Genomic DNA, 19,188 nt, shown 5'->3' with positions numbered 1-19,188 from the left:
TGCTTTCCTCCTCTAATCCCCTCTGCAGCCGGGGGAAATGAGCGGGGAAGGGATGGCATCGCAGCTGATTCTGCCCAAGTGTTCTGCTTCCCTGGGACCACTGTCTTGCTCATCCCTCCCTCCTTCTTACCCCCACCCAGCAAATACGCATCAGAGATGACAGGAGTCAGTGTGGGTCTGAGGAGCGGGAGCCGGCAGAAAAGGGAGCCCTATCCCAGCGGGCTGGTGGAGGAGGTCGGAGGCGGGGAGTTCTCCAGGGAAGGCAGTGGGGCCTAGGAGGGGCATTCCTCTAACAAGCTGAACCCAACACTGGGGCCGACCTAAGCCAGACAGGACTCTTAAGGTGCTGGGACCAAGAAGGAACACCCTCACTTTCTCCCTCCAAGGCCTGGTGGGTCTGGAATGCCCTCAGCGGGCAGGCCTTCTGGCTCAAGGGCCAGGGGAATAGAAAAAAAGAAAAGGGCCCACGGGGGTTGCTGAGAGAAGCTGAATTATTCTCGAATAAGAGGCAGTTTCCTCTGTAAGATCTGAAACTCTGGCAGGTGGCAGCGGATGAGGGCTGGGTTGAGTGGCCCAGGATCCCTCTTCTTCTCAAGGGGCCGCGGCGAGAGAGGCACAGAGTCATAGTCCTCAGCGCCTGCTCGGGGTCCCCGCCCGCAGCACCTGCTACTTCTACCCGCACCGCCCCCACCCCTCCCTGCTCCGGGCCCTCCCATTCTGACTTTCTTGGACACCCAAGGCCATCGACCCCTGACAAACCTGACTCAGCACTCCCTCCCACCATCACCGGGGGAGCGGGCGTTCCCGTCCCGAGGGGAGGCCGGAGACCGCAGGGAAGCCAGGAGTCAGCCGGGTTCCCAGACCCCCCAGACGCCACCTTCTCCTGCCCCCAAACACTGACTGCGCCCTCAGTGCTGAGAAGCCCGGGTGGATAAGCCAACTGTGCTCGTCCTGCTGGGTTCTGAACCCAGCCAGGGCCGCGGAGACGGTAACCGGGAGGGGAAGGAACCAGGCTCCGGGCACCCCCGGGGGCAGGGAACCGCGCTCGGCCTGGAGACCGGGGTGCCCGGGGTGCCCGGGGTGCCCGGCGCGCTTCGACCCCGCAGGCCCGGGGCGGGGCGGAGGCCGGGCGTGGCCGCGGCGGAGGGGGCGCAGCGCGGACACGCCCCTGGCCCGCGGGGAGGGCGTGGGGAGCGGGGAGCCCCTCGGCCCCCGCCCGCGGCTCAAAGCGGCGGGCGCGCCCTGCGCGTCCGGGAGACGCCTCGGCGAGCCCGCCGGGGTTGACCCCGGGTCAGGGCCCTGCGTGGGGGGCCGGCCGCGCGGACGCCGGGGTTACGGGCCCCCCGAGTGGGAGACGGCGCGGGCCGGGGAGAGGGCGCGGGGCGCGGAGAAGAGGGTGGTTTCGGGGTTGTGCTTCTGCAAGATGGTGGCGCGGAGGACGGGGCTCCCGGGCCAAGAGATGAGCTCCTCTCCCTGGCTTTCCTCAGAACCCAGGCTGGGTCCTGCCGTGGGCCTTCTGCCCGCAGGGTAATGTCCCCCTGGCTCCTCCCGCAGAGTCTAGGGAGAGGCGCGGTCTGACCTTGCAGGAGTGCAGGCAGCCCCGTCATCCAGAACCCCAGAGTGGAAACGGGTTCCTGTTGCTTCCCGGCCTCTATGTCTGCTCTCCCCCAAATCTTCTGCTTCCTTCTTTCCAGGTTCTAACCTCTCGCCTTTAAGACTCTTCCGACCAAACTGGCTGAGAGGGCGAGGGCGGGAGCTCGGTTCCACACACCTGCACTCCCCAGCCTCGGGGGCAGGATCGGCTCCCCAGCACCCTTCACCCGCCCCAGAGCGCGCTCCGCGGGCCGCCAGCCCGGGCCGGCCGCCGAGGGAGCCCGCCCTCTACACTTTCTCCCCGGCCCCCTGCCCCGGAGGCCCCTCTCCCCAGGGCCTGCCGCAGCCTAGGATGACCTTGGTCTCGTCCCTTCCTTCCTTGTAAAGAGGGCCTTGAGGTGAGGGGGCGATGGGGGCAGGGGGCTCCAAGTGGTAAGGACCAGAAGGGGCGGCTCTGGGGGGAGGCTTCGGGAGGGAGGGAGACCGTCTCTCCCGGCCAGGCACTCCACCCAGGCGAGGTGGGTGCGGTGGGGTTTTCCGGTCCCTTTGGCGCCCTCACCGCCGCGGGGCCTACTGCGTCAGCTGAGATCCCCCCTACCAGGCTGGCGAGCACTAACTTCAAGTTACTGTGAGTCTGGCAGGTATGCCCGGGAGGGCGGTGATCCTGGCCAGCAGAGTGCCCACTCTCTCCCAGGATGTGGCCAGCCACTCCCGCACCCTCCACACCCGGCAGGAGAGCGGTGGATCCTTCAGAGAGATGACGGAGGCGTATGTGAGGCTGGACTCGCCTGCAGAGGATGCCAGCTTGCCTCCTCCACCCCAGGGGCGAGCCAAGTATTTGAGCGAGTGTGTTTGTGAACCAAAAGGAGGGACAATCCCAGCATGAATTTCTAGCTCTTCATCAAGACAGCACAGTGGCCCAGGATGCTGGGACCCTCCTAATGTTGCCTGTGGCCCACCCTAACCACCAAACATTCGCCAGCCCCGTGAAACTGCAAACTTTCCAACTTCACCCCTTCGCCTTTCTCCTCTTTGGGAACAGCTATATATGGGGCGGTGCCCTCAGAGACACTCATACAGTTGGTTCTTGATGCTCTGCATACACTCGAACAACAACGGAATGAGGGAACTCCCAGCTTTTTCCACGACTAATTATAGACGTGAAAGTCTGAGGATGTTTTGTAAGCGGTAGAGAGAAACTGCTGAGGTTTCTCTACAAAGCCAAAGAAAATGTATGCATTCCCCTTCCCCACCCCCAACTTCTCCTAGCTCTAACCGCCACTCACCCCCCAGTGAGCCCTTTCTCAGCCCCCAGAGCTGCCCCTCCTTCCTGTTGAAGATTTCATACTCAGTTCTTTTTTTTTTTCCATCTCTCTTTAGGGCTTTCAAGAAAGGGAACAGACACGGAAAATATTTCTGCAACAGTTTTCCATTCTGTGTCTCATTCCCAAGCCAAGGGGGAGGAGGGGGCAGGGAGGGCAGGAACGAATGGGGGAAAACAAATGCTTTTGCCAAAAGCTCAATTTGGGTATGAAAAATACAGACCCTCCACTTCCCTACCCCCACAGCCTAAGAATGACAACTAGGGGGGAAAAAAGGAGAAATCACTTGTTTGATTATATGGTTTCTAAGAACTGAATCTAGGAAGGAAATACAGTATTTGACAAATCTGTGCACATATACACACATACACACACCCTAAACCCAGTCGCAAGAAATATGCTAGAAGAAGAAATTCAGGGAGTTAAAGAAGTCATTGAGAGGAAAGAAAAACTAAGTTTGCAAATCACGATTCAATTCATTCTCTGCAAGCCTACCTCTCTTTCTTAGCAAAGATCCAGGCTTCTGCACGCGGGACTCCCCCTCCAGCCTTCCATGGACAGGGGTACGGTGGGGGGTGTCTACCCACCGGTCTCCCTAGTGTGGCAACCACGCCGGAGTTGTTAGCTGGTCTCTTCTGCCTTCCCCGCGGAGACCAGGGAGTGGGCTGGGTCTCCGCCGGCCCTCCCAAGGGAAGGACCTCTCAGGTTCCTGGAATGAAAGGGGCGCCGGGGAGCTGGGCGGGTGTCCCTGGTCTTGCTTTTCCCGGAGGGACGGTTCCCCGGGAACTTCGCGCCCCCTTTCAACGCCCGGATTTAGACGGTTTCAACAGCAGAGCTTTCTTAAGAAAATGCTTGTCATGGCAACAGCTCCAGCCAACTCGGGCCAGACTCTGGCTCACCAGCCCGGCCCGAGCGGGAGGAGAAGGGGCGGAGCGAGGCCGGGCCGGGTGGGGCTTGGCGGGGAGCCAGGCCATTCCTTGCTGTTAAGGTGGCCCGGTTGCAAGCTGCGGTGGCTTCCTGGTTTGTCTTAAGGCGGCTTGGGGAAAGGAGGGGAGGAATCCTCTTTCCGGTGGGGTTTCCTTTCCGCCCTGCTCTCCCTTGTCGAAAGCAGCGCAGGGTGGGGGTGGAGCGAAGAGTGGGTGTGGGTGGCGGTGTTCAACGGTTGCTGGGCGGAGGGGAAAAAGGAAGCTTCTGCAGGTCGTTGGCTTCCTGCACCTCCTCTCAACCTCTTACTGCCTTAGACACCGGACCCAGATGTCTCAGTTCAGTTCAGTTCAGTCGCTCAGTCGTATCCGACTCTTTGCGACCCCATGAATCGTAGCACACCAGGCCTCCGTCCATCACCAACTCCCTGAGTTCACTCAAACTCATGTCCATTGAGTCAGTGATGCCATCCAGCCATCTCATCCTCTGTCGTCCCCTTCTCCTGCCCCCAATCCCTCCCGGCATCAGAGTCTTTTCCAATGAGTCAACTCTTCGCATGAGGTGGCCAAAGTACTGGAGTTGCAGCTTTAGCATCATTCCTTCCAAAGAACACCCAGGACTGATCTCCTTTAGAATGGACTGGTTGGATCTCCTTGCAGTCCAAGGGACTCTCAAGAGTCTTCTCCAACACCACACTTCAAAAGCATCAATTCTTCGGCTAACCCAGAGGTCTAGGTGTCTGCGAACATGGTCCAGCCCCTGCACCCTCCTTCCCCTGAGTAGGGAGCCTACTGGAGGAGAAGGAATTGCTTTGGTTGAATACACCTAGACATGGCTTTGCTTGTACACACACCTTGGTGCACAATCCTCACCCAGATCTCACAAACCGGCTGCCTGGTTAACCACCTCAGAATAGTTAACCGCCTCAGTAACCACCAGGGGCACATCCCCAGTGCGTGATACTAGCTGCCTAATTTGAATCCTACTATGTGTGGGCTATGGCACCAAAAGCTTTGTATACATCATTTCTAATGTTCATGACAATCTTTTTAAAAAATTTATTTATTTTTAGTTGAAGAACAATTGCTTTACAATATTGTGTTGGTTTCTGCCACACGTGTACATAGGTCATCAGTGTACATAGGTCCCCTCCCTCTTGAACCTTCCTCCCACTTCCCACCCTATCCTCCCACCCATCCCCCAGGTTGTCACAGAGCACCGATGTGAGTCCCTGAATCATACAACAAATTCCCACTGGCTCTTTTCCATGTGGTGGTGTGTGTGTTTCCAGCCCCTCTCTCCACCCTCCCGCCCTCTCCTTCCCCCGCCCTTCCTGTCCACGAGTCTGTTCCCTGTGCCTGTGTCTCCACCGCTGCCCTGCAAATCAGTTGGTCAGTACCATCTTTCTGGATTCTATACATACGTCAATATATGATGCTTGTTTTTTCTCTTTCTGACTTACTTCACTCTATAATAGACTCTAGGTTCATCCACCTCATTAGAACTGACTCAAATGCATTCCTTTTTATGGCTGAGTAATATTCCATTGTGTGTATATACCACAGATTCTTGATCCATTCATGTGTTGATGGACATCTAGGTTGTTTCCATGTCCTGCTGCTGCTGCTAAGTCGCTTCAGTTGTGTCTGACTCTGTGCGACCCCATAGACGGCAGCCCACCAGGCTCCACCGTCCCTGGGATTCTCCAGGCAAGAACACTGGAGTGGGTTGCCATTTCCTTCTCCAATGCATGAAAGTGAAAGTGAAGTCGCTCAGTTGTATCCTACTCCCAGCAACCCCATGGACTGCAGCCCACCAGGCTCCTCCGTCCATGGGATTCTCCAGGCAAGAGTCCTGGAGTGGGTTGCCATTTCCTAGCTATTGAAATAATGCTGCGATGAACATTGGGCTACATGTGCCTTTTTGAATTACGGTTTTCTCAGGGTATATGCCCAGTAGTGGGATTGTTGGGTCATATGGTGGTTTTATTCCTAGATTTTTTAAGGAATCTCCACACTGTTCTCCATAGTGGCTGTATCAGTTTACATTCTCACCAATAGTGCAAGCTAGCTAAGTCACTTCAGCTGTGTCCGACTCTTTGTGACCCCATGGACTGCAGCCCACCAGGCTCCTCTGTCCGTGGGATTCCCCAGGCAAGAACACTGGAGTGGGTTGCCATTTCCTTCTCCCCAGTAGTGCAAGAGGGTTCCCTTTTCTCCACACCCTCTCCAGCATTTATTGTTTGTAGATTTTTCAATGATGGCCATTCTAACCGGTGTGAGGTAATCTCATGGCAAACTTGAGAGGTACTTATTATCTTCATTTAAGTTGAGGAAATTGAGGATCAGTGACTCGTCCAAGGTTACACATCTGGTTAATAACAGAGTGAGGATGTGAGGCTGAGTCAGACTGGCTCCAAAGCCCATGGGCTTCCCTGCACTTGCATCAAGTTCCAGCGCACATTTCCATTTTAACTTGCACGCAGATATTCACGCACACTTACACACAGACTATAGACTGCCAATCACACCCAGCAGCCACACACTCACCAGCATTGTGTAACACTGCCACCCCTAGATTTTGCCTAAAACCTTCTGGCTTTCAAGTGCAAACAGGCACCATCAACTGGTGCACATCTACACTGACTGACACATTCCCACACCTCCCTTAGCAGGCATGTGAGCACAGGCAGACGCACACACTCATGTACTAATGGAAGGCTGATTAAAACACACCTCACAGGGTAGAGCCGTAAACTATGATGTAGAGAAGGTGAGTGGCCACAACTTCAGGGTTTGGGAAGAGACCTCTTTGATCTTCCCATCTTAACCCAGCTCCTCACACACACCACGCCTGTCCTCCTTTGCCATCCACCCTCCAGGCCCAAGCATGAGAAACCACGTGGAAGAGCAGAGCTGTGAGTTCGAGCCTCGTGGTCTGGTTTTCCTCTGCCTGTTCGCACCCTTGGCAGTGTCCCACCATTTGGGTCCTTTCTTTCCTCTACTTTTCTCTTCTAATATTTCTCAGTAACTCATTTATGTCCTATTTCTGAGCCAGGGAAGGTTAAACAGACAAAAGTAAAGAAACTGTGTAGAGTGGTTGGCTGGGCTCAGAACTCAGAGTTTCCTGATGTGGTGCTAGATTGCCTGCTCCCATCTATCTTGGGAACTGAATCCAAAATAAATCCCTTGCCTACCCTTGTGCCTGTCTTTCCCAGTCCAGGAGATGGAGGATTCCAGAGGTGTGGAGGGACGTTTAGGGTCGCACTCTCTGGAAGCCATCATGGATTGTTTCTCAAGCAGCCCTTTCTTCCTAGGGAGTGGAAGTCTCCCCTCCACTTGGCATTAGAGGAACCCGAAGGTGATGTGTGCGCTCACTCAGTCCCCACCTCTCTTCCAACTCCTCTGGTCCATCCCACTCCACTCTCCAGAGCATTTCGGTGGAAGAACTGGTGGTAGGGACAGAGATGTTAGCGTTTCTAAGGTCCTACTAAACTGTCAGCTTCAGGAGCCCAGATCAATTGTTGAGGAAGACAGGGAAATGCAAGGAACGGAATCAGCGAAACAGAACTTCGTATTTAATGGCTGTCAGGCTCTCTGCCAGATTGCAGCAACTTGACATTTTAGTCCCCAGTGAGAGTCAGTTGCATCTTTATCATTCATGAGAAAGCCAGTCTCTGAAATGTGCTTTATATGGATTAAAGTGTATTTTAAGCTTGTCTGCAGTGGCTGTGTGTGGAGGCCTTGCCTGACTGTTTTGTAAGTTTGCCTTGGAGGAGTAACAATTTAGACGAGATGTGTGGTCCCATTTAAGGAAGGATCTACTTTGGCGGCCTGGCATGTAGGGGCTGGGAAATGATGCCTGGTTAGTATGTGAAAGGCTAGAGAGTCTCCTCAGACTCCCTGGGTTCGAAGGAGGCAGGCTGTGCAGGGAGGGGGGGGGTGGGTTCTGTCAAAAGAGGTCCCAATGGCTGGCTGGGGTCCCTAGGCTGTGTCAGGTAGATCTTCCCAGTGTCCCCGTCCCTTGTGGGGCTTGTGGGATGAGGGGAGAGCCCCCCAGCACAGCCCAACTCCAGCCCCTTGAAACCAGGAGGGAGTGTGGAGTGGCCGAGGCTTCATCTCTGTAACTGAACCAGTCCTGAAGCCAGTGTTTGCTGGACGCCCAGAAGCCTCCATGCCTTCTTTCTTCTAGCAGCGGGCTTGAGGTCTAGAACAGACAAAAATAAATCTACCATAAAAATAACTGCCCAGCGTGGGAGAGCCGAGGCGTGCCCCTTCTCCCACCACGAAGAGGGGAGGGTGTCGTCTCTCGCACTGAAAATTCCTGGCCGGGCTGTTGTGGATGGCTGGTTGACTAGCCTCTGACTAGACTCTTTTCCTTCTTCTCCCTGCTGTGCCCCTGCCTTCACATGTTCTCCGATCCTTGAGCTGTAGCCTGGCTCTCCTCAGCAGGTGTCATGGCCTCCCCAGAGCAGGCCAGGCCAGTGGGCTTCCATCACTGTCGACCCTGTCCCCACGCTGACTCTTACTTGAAGAAAATGCAGTCAGCCTTGTCTCTCCCTTAGGTGTTTAACAAAGCACGTTCCTCTGGCCTCTTGAGATCCCCGCCTTGAGTTCCCCAAATCACCTATGGCAGTTCTCCCCAGCTTTCTCGAATGCAGACTCTACCTCTCCTTACTCTGAGTATCTACTGTTTTATCTGTCTAGAACACCAAACTTCCCCCCGACACCCAGAACTAGTTCTTCTTTAAGACGGTCTTTCTCCTCACTGTTAATATGGGAACTCCTTTTATTAGAGGCCCATCCCTACCTGACCCAAAGTGAGCCAATTATATCCCTTTCTGAGATTTTTGACTAAAAGGCCAAAGTGAAAATGAGGCTTGATTCCGTCCAGCAAGGACATTCAGAGGAATGAAGCTCTGGAAGTTTGAGGTACTATGTTCCCTGCCACATGAAAGAAGCCTGCCATCGTAAGAGTAAAGCTTACACGCAGAGTAAGAGTAAAGCTTACACGCAGAGAGTAAATGAGAGAGTAAAGCTTACACGCAGAGAGAGGCAGAGAAGAAAGCTGAGGAGCGAGCTCTGGAAGCATTTGAATCCACTCGACCTCATATCCTACTATGCCCTTGCTTTTCCTACAAATGAGTTAGTTACGTGACTCATTATCAATGCATAATCTAGACTAAATTGGGTTTTTTGATCACTTGTACTAAGTACTATAGTAATACAGAAATCTTTTAAGTCGATACATACCATTTCAGTTCAGTTCAGTCGCTCAGTCATGTCCGACTGTTTGCAACCCCATGAATCGCAGCGCGCCAGGCCTCCCTGTCCATCACCACCTCCTGGAGTATACCCAGACTCGTGTCCATCGAGTCAGTGATTCCATCCAGCCATCTCATCCTCTGTTGTCCCCTTCTCCTCCTGCCCCAATCCCTCCCAGCATCAGGGTCTTTTCCAATGAAGATACATTCATTTCAGTGAATTTTATTCATTCATTTATTCATTACTGAATACCTACTATTCAATTCAGTATACATTTATTGAATGGCTACTGTTTTAACATCCACTGGGCCTAGATGAGGCATACAGAGATAATAAAGCTTATCATTTAGTGGCGGAAAAAAGATGTTCACAGCATAAATAACCACAATAGAAGGTGTTATAGTTATTCTTTTAAACGTTTATTTAGTGCTTACTATGTGCTAGATAGTATATGGTGAAATTTGAAGTATGAAAATACTTCTCTGGAAATTCCAGGGAGTGATAACTTTTGACAAAAACATTAGAATGCTCTAGAAAATAGATGGTATTTGGAGATTTCTGAAAAATCTTGAAGAGTAAGCTTTAGCCTGTTTTGGACTGGGGGAGGTGGGGGGAGAGGGGCGGGCTGGAGCGGTGAGCAAAAGTCCAGAGGTAGGAAGAGCAGAGTGGAGGCTGGGAGGTAGGCTTGGTATGGACTCTCCAGAGCCCTGAGTGGCCTCTTCAAGTCTGTGTTTAGCAAGCTGGCTGTGGCAGCAGCGTGTAGATAGCTTGGAAACCTAGGTGGGAGGCAGGGATAATCCATACCCAGGGCAACGCTGGGCAATTTTATGTAGTGTAGTTATATATAACATAGTCCCTGTTCTCTGGAAGCCTCTTATCTAGTTGTAGAGACACATAAAACAGATCACAAAACAAAGTGTGTGATTAAGTCTAAAGCTTGGATCCAGATGAAAAATCCAACGAAGATCTAGTGAAAGGAAAGCTGATGATGGGCTGGAGGCTTTGGGGAAGCTTTTTAGAGTTGATGGGACTCCTGCTGCACTTCAAAATTCTATCCAAGGCCTCTCTTCTCGTTCCCCTGCAGAGCAATTCTGGTGATGGCTGAAGGCAGGGTAGACAGAGGCATTTATCCAAGCAACATCTGCCCCCATGCCCTTTTGTGTCCTTATACATAACCCAAGACAAGGCTGCTGATGGAAAGGAAACTGGAAGACAGAGTTTAGGAAAGCAGTTTGGCTGAGGTTGGTCCCCAAAACTGGGGGACAAGAATGCCTGCTAGCAACTGGGAGTCAGTGTGCTAGGCAAAGACATCAAAACAAGCCTACTGAATGAGCCTGGGTCAAGATGACAGGTAATGAAAGAAGACTGCAGGTAGATGAGAACACAGATAGCCAAGACAAGCCCATCTGCTCAAACAAGGAACTCTCAACTCTGTGGTGAGGTCTGTTCCAGGAACCAGATAGGGAGCACTCTATCCAGGAAGGCAATAATGATTTCAGCTGGGAGGGTCCAAGGGCAGTGAAAGGATGGCTAGCTCTGGCTGGTAATATGAGAGATAAGCCAATCACAGCAGCTGTCTCAGCAGCAATCGCAGCAACAAGCTGGGGCTATTTTTCCACTGCAGGAAACTTGCTGGGCCCTCCACAGGAGGCCAGGCTTCCAGCTCACCCCTTGCTGAGTGTGGGTGGTCATCTACCCTAGACAAGCAACAATTTCATTTTTTCCACTTCCTGGGATTTCTGTGGAGAGGACTGGGTGGGACAGTCTTTACTGAGATCGTTAGAAAGCATGTCTGAGCTGTAAAGGGTGAGGCAGGATTAAATCAAAGGATGCTTTCTCTACTGGTCTCAGGAGCTGGTCTCAGGATCACCAGTCTCTGTCACCACAGAGGCCTTTGGGACTCAACTTTTATTCGCTGGATTTCTGGTGTTTTGTTGTGTTGCTGGTTTAATGCTCTGATTCTGGCAACAATGAGGCTTAGTAGGGGTGCCGAGAACTCCACCTCCTTCTGTGATCTCAGGCAGAAGAGGGTGTATAGTGGGGAAAGAGTTGAGATGGGCAGTGGGAGTGTGTTTGAGTAGGAAAAACGTGTGTGTTGAGCCCCTCCTGGAGTGAAGGAATCCTCTCTTCCTCATCTCTGCCTCCCTGGTGACTGAGCACGTCTGAGATGTCCGGGGCATCCTGTGAATGGAGGAGTGTGGGGTCTAACATGGGAAAGCCTGGGCCAGCAGAGGCGAGGGCCAGCAGCAGTTGCGGGATCCAGCGCTTTTGATGATGTGTAAAATTGGTTTGATTTACTTGGGAGCATGTTTTACTGTTTCAATTTTACTCTTGTTCAGTTGTTTCGGAAACTTCAGTGGTTTGGTTTTAATTTCACTTTGAACTCATTAACTAGTTTTTGTTTTGTTTTGTTTTTTTTAACTCAAGTTTGGTTCGTGATTTATTTTTCTAACGATATATTTGTCTTGCATTTGTTTCAGTCTACATCAAATCAGTGTCATTTAAAAATAATTTTTGGTTACTGTCTGTGTTCAGTAGAGCTGAGAAAGTAAACGTAGAAAGAAGGGAACAAGTGATGACTTTTACATTTAATTTTTAAACCTAATTAGAGTGTCAGCAGTGCCTTAAGTGCTCATTAAGTTTCAAACGAAGATCAAAGAAAAGCCAATTGGAAGGATCCTTTCTGGCCTCCACGCCAGACAGGAAGAGTTTATAATCTGTCCCATCTCACAGGTCCTCTGTTCCAGAGTCTTTAATAGCTCTTCCATGTTTGCAGAGTACTTGCAGTTTACAAAGTGCTTTTTCTGCATAGAATAATTGGATCCTTGCAGAATAGGGTATGAGCTATTATTCCCATTTTCCAGGCGGGGAACCGATATCACATAGTTTGTGTGGCAGGTCCGCTGCCTGCTCAGCCAAGGTGCTTGTCCCCTATCTTGAGTTGACAGGCCTTCTCACCCTGCGTACCCTGGGTCAGTTCTTCGGACTTCAGACCCTCTAGGCTCAGGAGGTGCTGTGGAGACCTGGGGAGAACAGCCCTGGCTGGGAAGGGCTGCAGCAAAGAGGAGGCAGCAGTGGTTCTGCCTCCATCCCAGGAACCTGAATTTTAGCCCCTCCCGTTTGTTCTCAAACTGACACTGGGTCCTAGATTCCAGAAATCCTCCTTCCTTCATGTTTTCATCTGGAGAAGACCACAGGAGGTGGGCCCTCGCAGAAACCCAGAGTGGAATTTGCTCTGCAGCGAAGGCTTAGGCTGTTTACTCCAGGACCTAGGGCCCTTCAGTCCCTCCTGTTATTTAGGCAGCTCCTTAGCTCCCATCTTCATTTCCTTCCAAACACAGAGTAAGCTGAAGGGTTCCCACGGGGACCTGGGTAAATGCTTAGGCTGAGCACTTACCTTCCAGTCATTTCTCCGACTAATATTTACAGACAATGGGCAAGCCAATTCACTTGCCTTATCTCCTTTCACTCTGGAGGTCCTAAGAAGTAAGTGTCGTTACACTAATTTCATGGGAAATGAAGCTCAGAGAGAGCTGCTAACCAGTAAGTCATAGAGCTGGTTCCACCTCTAGACATTCTGACCAAGCCTGTTGTGCCCGCACACTTCTGTTTTACTTGAAACAATGGACATATGAGTGTGGTGTCCACACTGACTGAAACCACCCACTCTGGACAGGCACCGTAGTAACCATTTGTGTGGATTGTTTTATGATAGGAGGTCCTGGTAAGGAACACAGTACTAACAAGCCACCACCAACCGGAAGAGTTCAGGAAAGGTCATAAGGAGATGCAACGTGTCCTACCACCTCCCAGAATCCTCCTTTCTGGCAGCCATCTTGACTGAGCAATGCATGCACCACCAGGAAGGACCCTGAGTCAGAATGATTGGCCAAGGGCAACCCGGAAACTAATCCCATCACCATGAAACTGTGAACCGCATGGCAGAGCAGTGCTCCTGGGTTCCCTCACCCTCCTGCTCTCCGCCCGGGCGCCCCTACCCAATAAAGTCTCTTGCTTTGTCAGCATGTGTGTTTCCTTGGGGAATTCATTTCTGAGTGTTAGACAAGAGCCCCCTTTCAGGCCCTGGAAGGGGTCCCCCTTCCTGCAACAAAGCCAGAGTGGCCAGTTCAGGGAGGAAAAAGAGATTTTAAATGTTTGGCTTGTCTGTGTGTCCATCTCAGTGTAACAGCCTCCAGAAAGCAAGGACTGAGGATGGTGAACGTTTCTGTGACAGGTGTACAGCCTTTTGGTCAAGAGAGAAGGAAGAGGGACGGCAACACCTACTCCGTGTATTTAACCTGGGTGTGTGTGGGGGCGCGGGGGGAGTAAGCAGATGGAGGGCAGACCCCAAGGTGAAGGGAGGGTTCTGAGGGTTGGGGTGCTGTCTCTCCCCAGTGACCACCTACCCCAGAGCTCTTGGGTCTCAGCCTGACCTCTGGAGGTGTTGCACCCTGTGCTTCTAGGAAGTCACTCAGTCCACACCCCTGCCTCCAGGCAATCCTGCTAAGGCTCACCAGGTAGAGAGCCCTCTTTCTGAAAATCCCCCTGAAGAAGGAGATTCTGCTGCCTGCTTGCAGTACACATTCCTTTTTTATCCATTAGAAATAAGTAAATTCTTCAGAAGGACTAACCTGAATCCTTCTTATTCAGATTCTGGTCGGCACTCACCAGAAACAGAAAGAGGATGATAAGTGAGATAGAGCACATTTTAAGACTTTTGCTTAGCTGTCTTCCCTGGCACCCGACTCCACACTGGTATTTGGAGTCTGGAGCTCTACCTTAGAGGCACTCTGGTCTGCTGGAGCTGGAAGTGAAGGTACCAGAAAGAGTGCGTCCAGGGTCGAGGACGGACAAAGAGGGGCTGCTGCAGCTGGTGGCCCCAGGCTGGCTCCCTTCATCTTAGTTTCTTCTGGGATTTGGTGGTTGTGGAGCGGAGAGAAAGTATGTCGGTAGGAAAAGCTATTTTTCTTTGCATTGTGTGGAGGGGTGTGGCTTATCTGACCAATTCAAGCGGCTTCAGACAATATTCTATTTTTGGTTCCTTGAGTGACCTTTTGCAAAGTGTTCAGCTTCTATAGGCCTCGGTGGGCTCCCCACACCTGAGGTTTGGGAGCCTGGAAGTGGGATGCGTGCATGTCTCTCCTGGTGTGTGAAACCTGGTTAACTGGTCTGAAGGATTGAGCCAAGATCCTTGGGATAAGTTAGAAATAAAGAGTCAAATTCTGAAACTCTTCTTAACAGAGGAGCCTCCAGAGGTCATCTGGTTCTTCCCTTCCACATTCCAGGCTGGAAGGTTCTTGTCACCATCCAATCTAGCTGATTCTATATGAAGAGAAAGTTGTTCCATACCCTTCCCCACCACACCCAGTCTCCGTGAGGCTGGCCTCTATTCCTGCACTTTTCATTGACCATGGCGGATGCAGCAACCTACAGGTGCATTCCAACGGGACCACCTGCTTCTGGAGCCCATTGGAGTCCTTGGTGCCCAAGTCATCATCACCCTAGAATCATAGGCATTGGGGTATAACTTCTGCTTGGTAATTACCCCAGTGCCGTCAGCTTGATATCATCTCCATCAGATAACCAGCCTGGCAATAACCAACTTGTTAGGCTTCTTGTATGATAAAGGCTGAGCAATAGTTCTCAAAATAACTGTTGCTCAGATCTGCTTGCTCAGCAGTCCCTCAGCTTATGTGTAACCTCCTCTGAGATGCCTTCCCTGAGTCCCCTCTCCCAATCACAGGTTAGGTGCCCCTTGAGGCTTCAAAAGTGTTCAGAGGTGACCTTTATTAAGGCACTTACTGTGTACTGCAATGATGGCCTGTTGCTGGGTCTCCTTCGCATTAGACTCCAGGCTCCTTGAGGGCAAAGCATCTTACTCAACTTTGTATTTCCAGTAGTTGATACAGTGCCTGGCACAACAGGTGCCTGACAATTTATTATAGCAAAAATGAATCAACAGCTGACTGAATACATGAATGAATATAAACTGTGGTGGGTGCTAAAGGTTTGGAGTTAGTCACAAGAGCATCCCATCAGATTCCAGAGGTAGGCAGGCCAAGAAGTCTGCCACCTGGAGGTCTTTAAGAAGGAGCACAATGCGTGTGTGTGTGTGTGTGTGTGCGTGTGTGTTTGTGTGTGTAGTCACTCAGTCGTGTCCAACTGTTTGTGACCCTTTGAACTCTAGCCTGCCAGTCTCCTTTGTCCATGGGATTCTCCAGGCAAGAATACTGGAGCGCGTTGCCATGCCCTTTTCCAGGGGATCTTCCCAACCCAGGGATCGAACCTGGGTCTCCTGTGTATCCTGCATTGCAGGTGGACTCTTTACCCACTGAGCCATCAGGGAAGCCCTGCCATCTGCCTGGTATGGGCTAATTTTGGTTTTGCCAGGCCAGGGATATAAGTCTCTGATCTTGCAAGCCACAGATGTTAAACAAGGGAAGTAAAGAGTAGGGTCAAAGTTCTCCCTTTGGGAACTCACCCTCTGCTCCCTCATCTATTTCTGAGGCTGCTTGTTGCAGAAAAAAGTTTCAAAATCCTTTGAAATAGGAAGTCTTGGGTGGGGTCTACACCCACCATTGATCATACACTTCTGAATTTCCACTGTGATAAAGGTTTTAGTTAGGCTACTGTATTTGAGTCTATGAAAACTTGAGGGGTTAGTATCATCCTCATTTTATTGAAGAGGAAAGTGAAGGTCAGAGAGGTTTGTTAACTTATCCAATGGCACATAGCTGGTATGTAGCAGTACTTGGTTTCAAACCTAGTTTTCTTACTAGGAAGGAATGCCCATATTTTTCTTCCAAAGCCTGGGGCCCGTGGCTCCTGGACTTCTGACTGTCCCACCCCCATCCCTCTGCCTCTACATGCCCTCTCTAAGTATAGAGCTCACAAAACAGTTTATTTCTGGGTCTGGCATCTTGGTGGATAAACTCAACCCCAAAGAGGTAACTGATGCAGTCTCTGCCATCCAGGATGGGCTGGCACGGGCTAGCCATCACACACTGACTATCACACGTTAGCTTGCACAGCCACATTGCCAGTTCCCTCTCCTGGATTCCCATTCCTTCCATCCCAGACCATGGCCAGGGATATTTCTCTTAACGTCTCCTGTCACACAGGAACAAAACCTCCTCTGTCTGGGCAAAAAAGTTACCCTGATTTTCATAACAGCTCTCTCAATTCAAAGTCATCGCATCCCCTACATTGTGAAAACTGGTATTTTGCGAGAGGTTTCTGCCTCGTCTGGATGCCTAGGAGCAATGAAAGTTTTGCTAAATATTCATTTTTCTTGAACTCACAGTCTTTTAAAATGCCTTGGAGGTAGTCGAGTCAAATGTTCTGGTTTAAGATTGAAGAAACAAAGGTGGATAAGACTGACTCTGGTTCTTGAGGGGCCAGGAGTTTGTCAAAAGCTCCTCATGGCATCCATTTGTGTAAATGCTTCACCTAGCCCTGACAAATACTTTAGTAGTTACAGTGGATGTCTTCATATTAAGAAACTTGACCCACTGATTCAAGACAGGGTCTGTAGTGGTCATTTGCATCTTGGTCTGCTTCTGGTAACAGCAGCTGCTTACTCCAGGATCTAGGGCCCTTGTATGTAGAGAAATCCCCTAATAGGGTGACGTGTCCAAAATGTGAGCTTCAGATTTGATACCTACACCTGCAAAATTTCAGGTCCCTTTGCTCTGGTGGGTAAAATCACCCCCCAGCTGACTCCCTGAGTGGCGGCACATGGATTTTTTTTTTTCTTTGAAAAATCACTGCTGAAGGAACCATAACAATATTGTGCAATTATCCTCCAATTAAAAATAAAATACAATTAAAAAAAAATTACTGCTTCCTCTTGCTAAAATCTTGCAATTTAGGAAGAATTGGCCCTACTCCTGACTTCAAACCAAGGGATGAAACTCAATTCTGGAACTTTGGTCAAAATCCCTTCCAGTGGAATTCACGCAAGTAGGGTTAACACCTGGATATGTGGGGCCGTCTTGGCAATACCTCCTGGAGAGCCAGCGGTGAAAGTCCAGCTGCAAGTGGCAGAGGAACCAGTGCTGACAGTGAGATTTCTGTAGGCAGCCAGGTCTCATATACTCATGGATTTTGCTCAGGCCAGGTTTAGTTAGGTTTCTTTTCATTGCAATGGAAAAAGATCCAGACTAATATTGGACTGAGGCCCATATCATTTACCAAAAAAAAAAAAAAAGTTGCCTTTTTCTACTGGCCTGAGGGAACAGGAGCAAATTCTCCTCCCTCCTACATCTTCTGCTATACATTGGCCTTTTCTTACTTCCTTTCCCCTTTCAGGTTACCCCAGAGTTTGGTTTAACTGGATTTCATCAGGATAAGCGTGTTAGTGTGTGTAGATGATGGAGGAACGAACAAGTTTCCAGACAGCGTTGTCCTGGTGGGGCAGGTGAGGCCATGGGGGGGACACAGAAGGAAAGCCCTCAGTTCAGGGTGGCTCCCACTGCATGGAGTCGCAGAAACAACCCTCAGGATGACAGGTCACTAAGCTTGGGCGAGGGAGCAGCGGGGCCTCAGTGGGCAATTATGCAACCTAATGAGGTGTCCACCCTGCACCTTCTGACTCTTGATACTGAGATCACAGTTCTCTTTGCTTCAAAACTCCACAATACCTGGAGGTCTTATTTCTATCCTTTTCTGTCCAAGACCCTGCCATGCAGAGAATCAGCTGGGGGTGATTTTACCCACCAGAGCAAAGGGACCTGAAAATTTGTGGTTATGGGTATCAAATCTAAAGCTCACATTTTGGACAGATCACCCTATTAGGGGATTTCTCTAAGTACAAAATACTGTTCTAGCGCATCAGACCAGCAGTTCTCTTTGGGGTGTTGCAGATAGATTTGTCAGGCGCTCCTCTGTCTGCTCCGCTCCCCTGTTTGCTCCACTCCTCTGTCTCCCTGGCTCCTGTACCCATCTTGGCTTCTGGCTAGATTCAGTTTCTGAATTGCCATCGAGAGAAGTGGGACTTGTATTAATTATCTGCACAATATTCGTCCCCTCTGGCCTGTGCTGAGATGAAAGGAAGAACATCCTAGCTAGAAATGCCTGCGGGAGGGAAGCTGAAGAATGTTCCAACCAAGGACTAATGAGGGAGCCATGCCCAACAGGCTCCTGGGAGCTCTTTCCAATCCGACAGGGAACCAGTGTCTTTCTGTCTCCAGCTTGGTTGTGGCTTCGTCCACAGGTACCGCCCCAAGCCTAGATGCTACCTTGGCCGGGTTCTTTCTGTATTTGAATTCATCTCCCATCGGCCAGCACCCTCACGGACTCCAGGTAAACGTCCCCCTCACTCCCCACTGCTGTTCCCTGTTAGGCTGATTGGATGCCCAGCGCCGTCTGTTTTCACGTGGGCCCCTGTTCTTTTGGCCCCAGGCTGCCTGAGGTTTTCTCCAGGCCCAGTTTGTTCAGCAGCATCCGCATTTCTGTCTCAATCTGGTTCCATCTGGTTATTTCCTCTCTCTCAAGGTCCCAGTCACCTTGAACTAGATCAGTAAGACAGAAAGCAGTAAGGTGAAGGGGGCTCTGAGCCCCCTCTGCAGGGCAGGCATCTTTGTTCTGCTTGTGGCAGTGGCCGCTTTGCCCACACTCATTTGTCCCATCTTTGCTTGACCAGCAGCATGGTCAGCCGGGGTGGCCTGGACTCTGAGCCATCTATAGCCTGGACCCTAAGCCCTGATCTCGTTAGCCTAATGCTCCAACTAAGCTCAGCTCATTTGCTCATTCAAAGCAGCTTTAGCATAAAGTCTGTGCCTAATTTTGTTATAGCTGCATGAGGAGTTATGGAAAGTCTGTGGTGTAGTTGACTATAAAAACTTACACCTATGAAAAGTCAGTCAGTTCAGTTCAGTTCAGTCGCTCAGTCATGTCCGGTTCTTTGCGACCCCATGGACTGCAGCACACCAGGCTTCCCTGTCCATCACCAACTCCTGGAGTCTGCCCAAACTCATGTCCATCAAGTCGGTGATGCCATCCAACCATCTCATCCTCTGTCATCCCCTTCTCCTCCTGCCTTCAATCTTTCCCAGCATCAGGGTCTTTTCAAGCGAGTCAGTTCT

The 19,188-nt window shown here is 51.0% G+C and overlaps 1 protein-coding gene and 1 long non-coding RNA gene across 6 annotated transcripts in view; one reads left to right on the top strand and one right to left on the bottom strand.

The window, feature by feature from the left end:
* The window catches only part of ATP2B4 (ATPase plasma membrane Ca2+ transporting 4), a 100,401-nt gene extending 96,560 nt beyond the window's left edge, over positions 1-3,841 (bottom strand). The window contains exon 1 of one of the 5 annotated variants that reach the window (XM_027564181.1): positions 3,411-3,841. The gene's annotated coding sequence lies outside the window, so the exon portion shown is untranslated. The remainder of the gene's footprint in view (positions 1-3,410) is intronic. The other 4 variants (XM_027564180.1, XM_027564183.1, XM_027564178.1 and 1 more) reach the window with 4 other exon arrangements.
* On the top strand, positions 718-2,605 carry LOC113906281. Its single transcript, XR_003514833.1, has 2 exons — positions 718-988; positions 1,695-2,605. It is a non-coding gene; the product is annotated as an uncharacterized LOC113906281 (long non-coding RNA).
* Positions 3,842-19,188: the final 15,347 nt, after the last annotated feature.

This window comes from Bos indicus x Bos taurus, chromosome 16, assembly GCF_003369695.1.
Source record: "Bos indicus x Bos taurus breed Angus x Brahman F1 hybrid chromosome 16, Bos_hybrid_MaternalHap_v2.0, whole genome shotgun sequence".
In the NCBI taxonomy this organism is placed as follows: Eukaryota; Metazoa; Chordata; class Mammalia; order Artiodactyla; family Bovidae; genus Bos; species Bos indicus x Bos taurus.
This window is presented reverse-complemented; position numbering and strand designations above follow the sequence as displayed.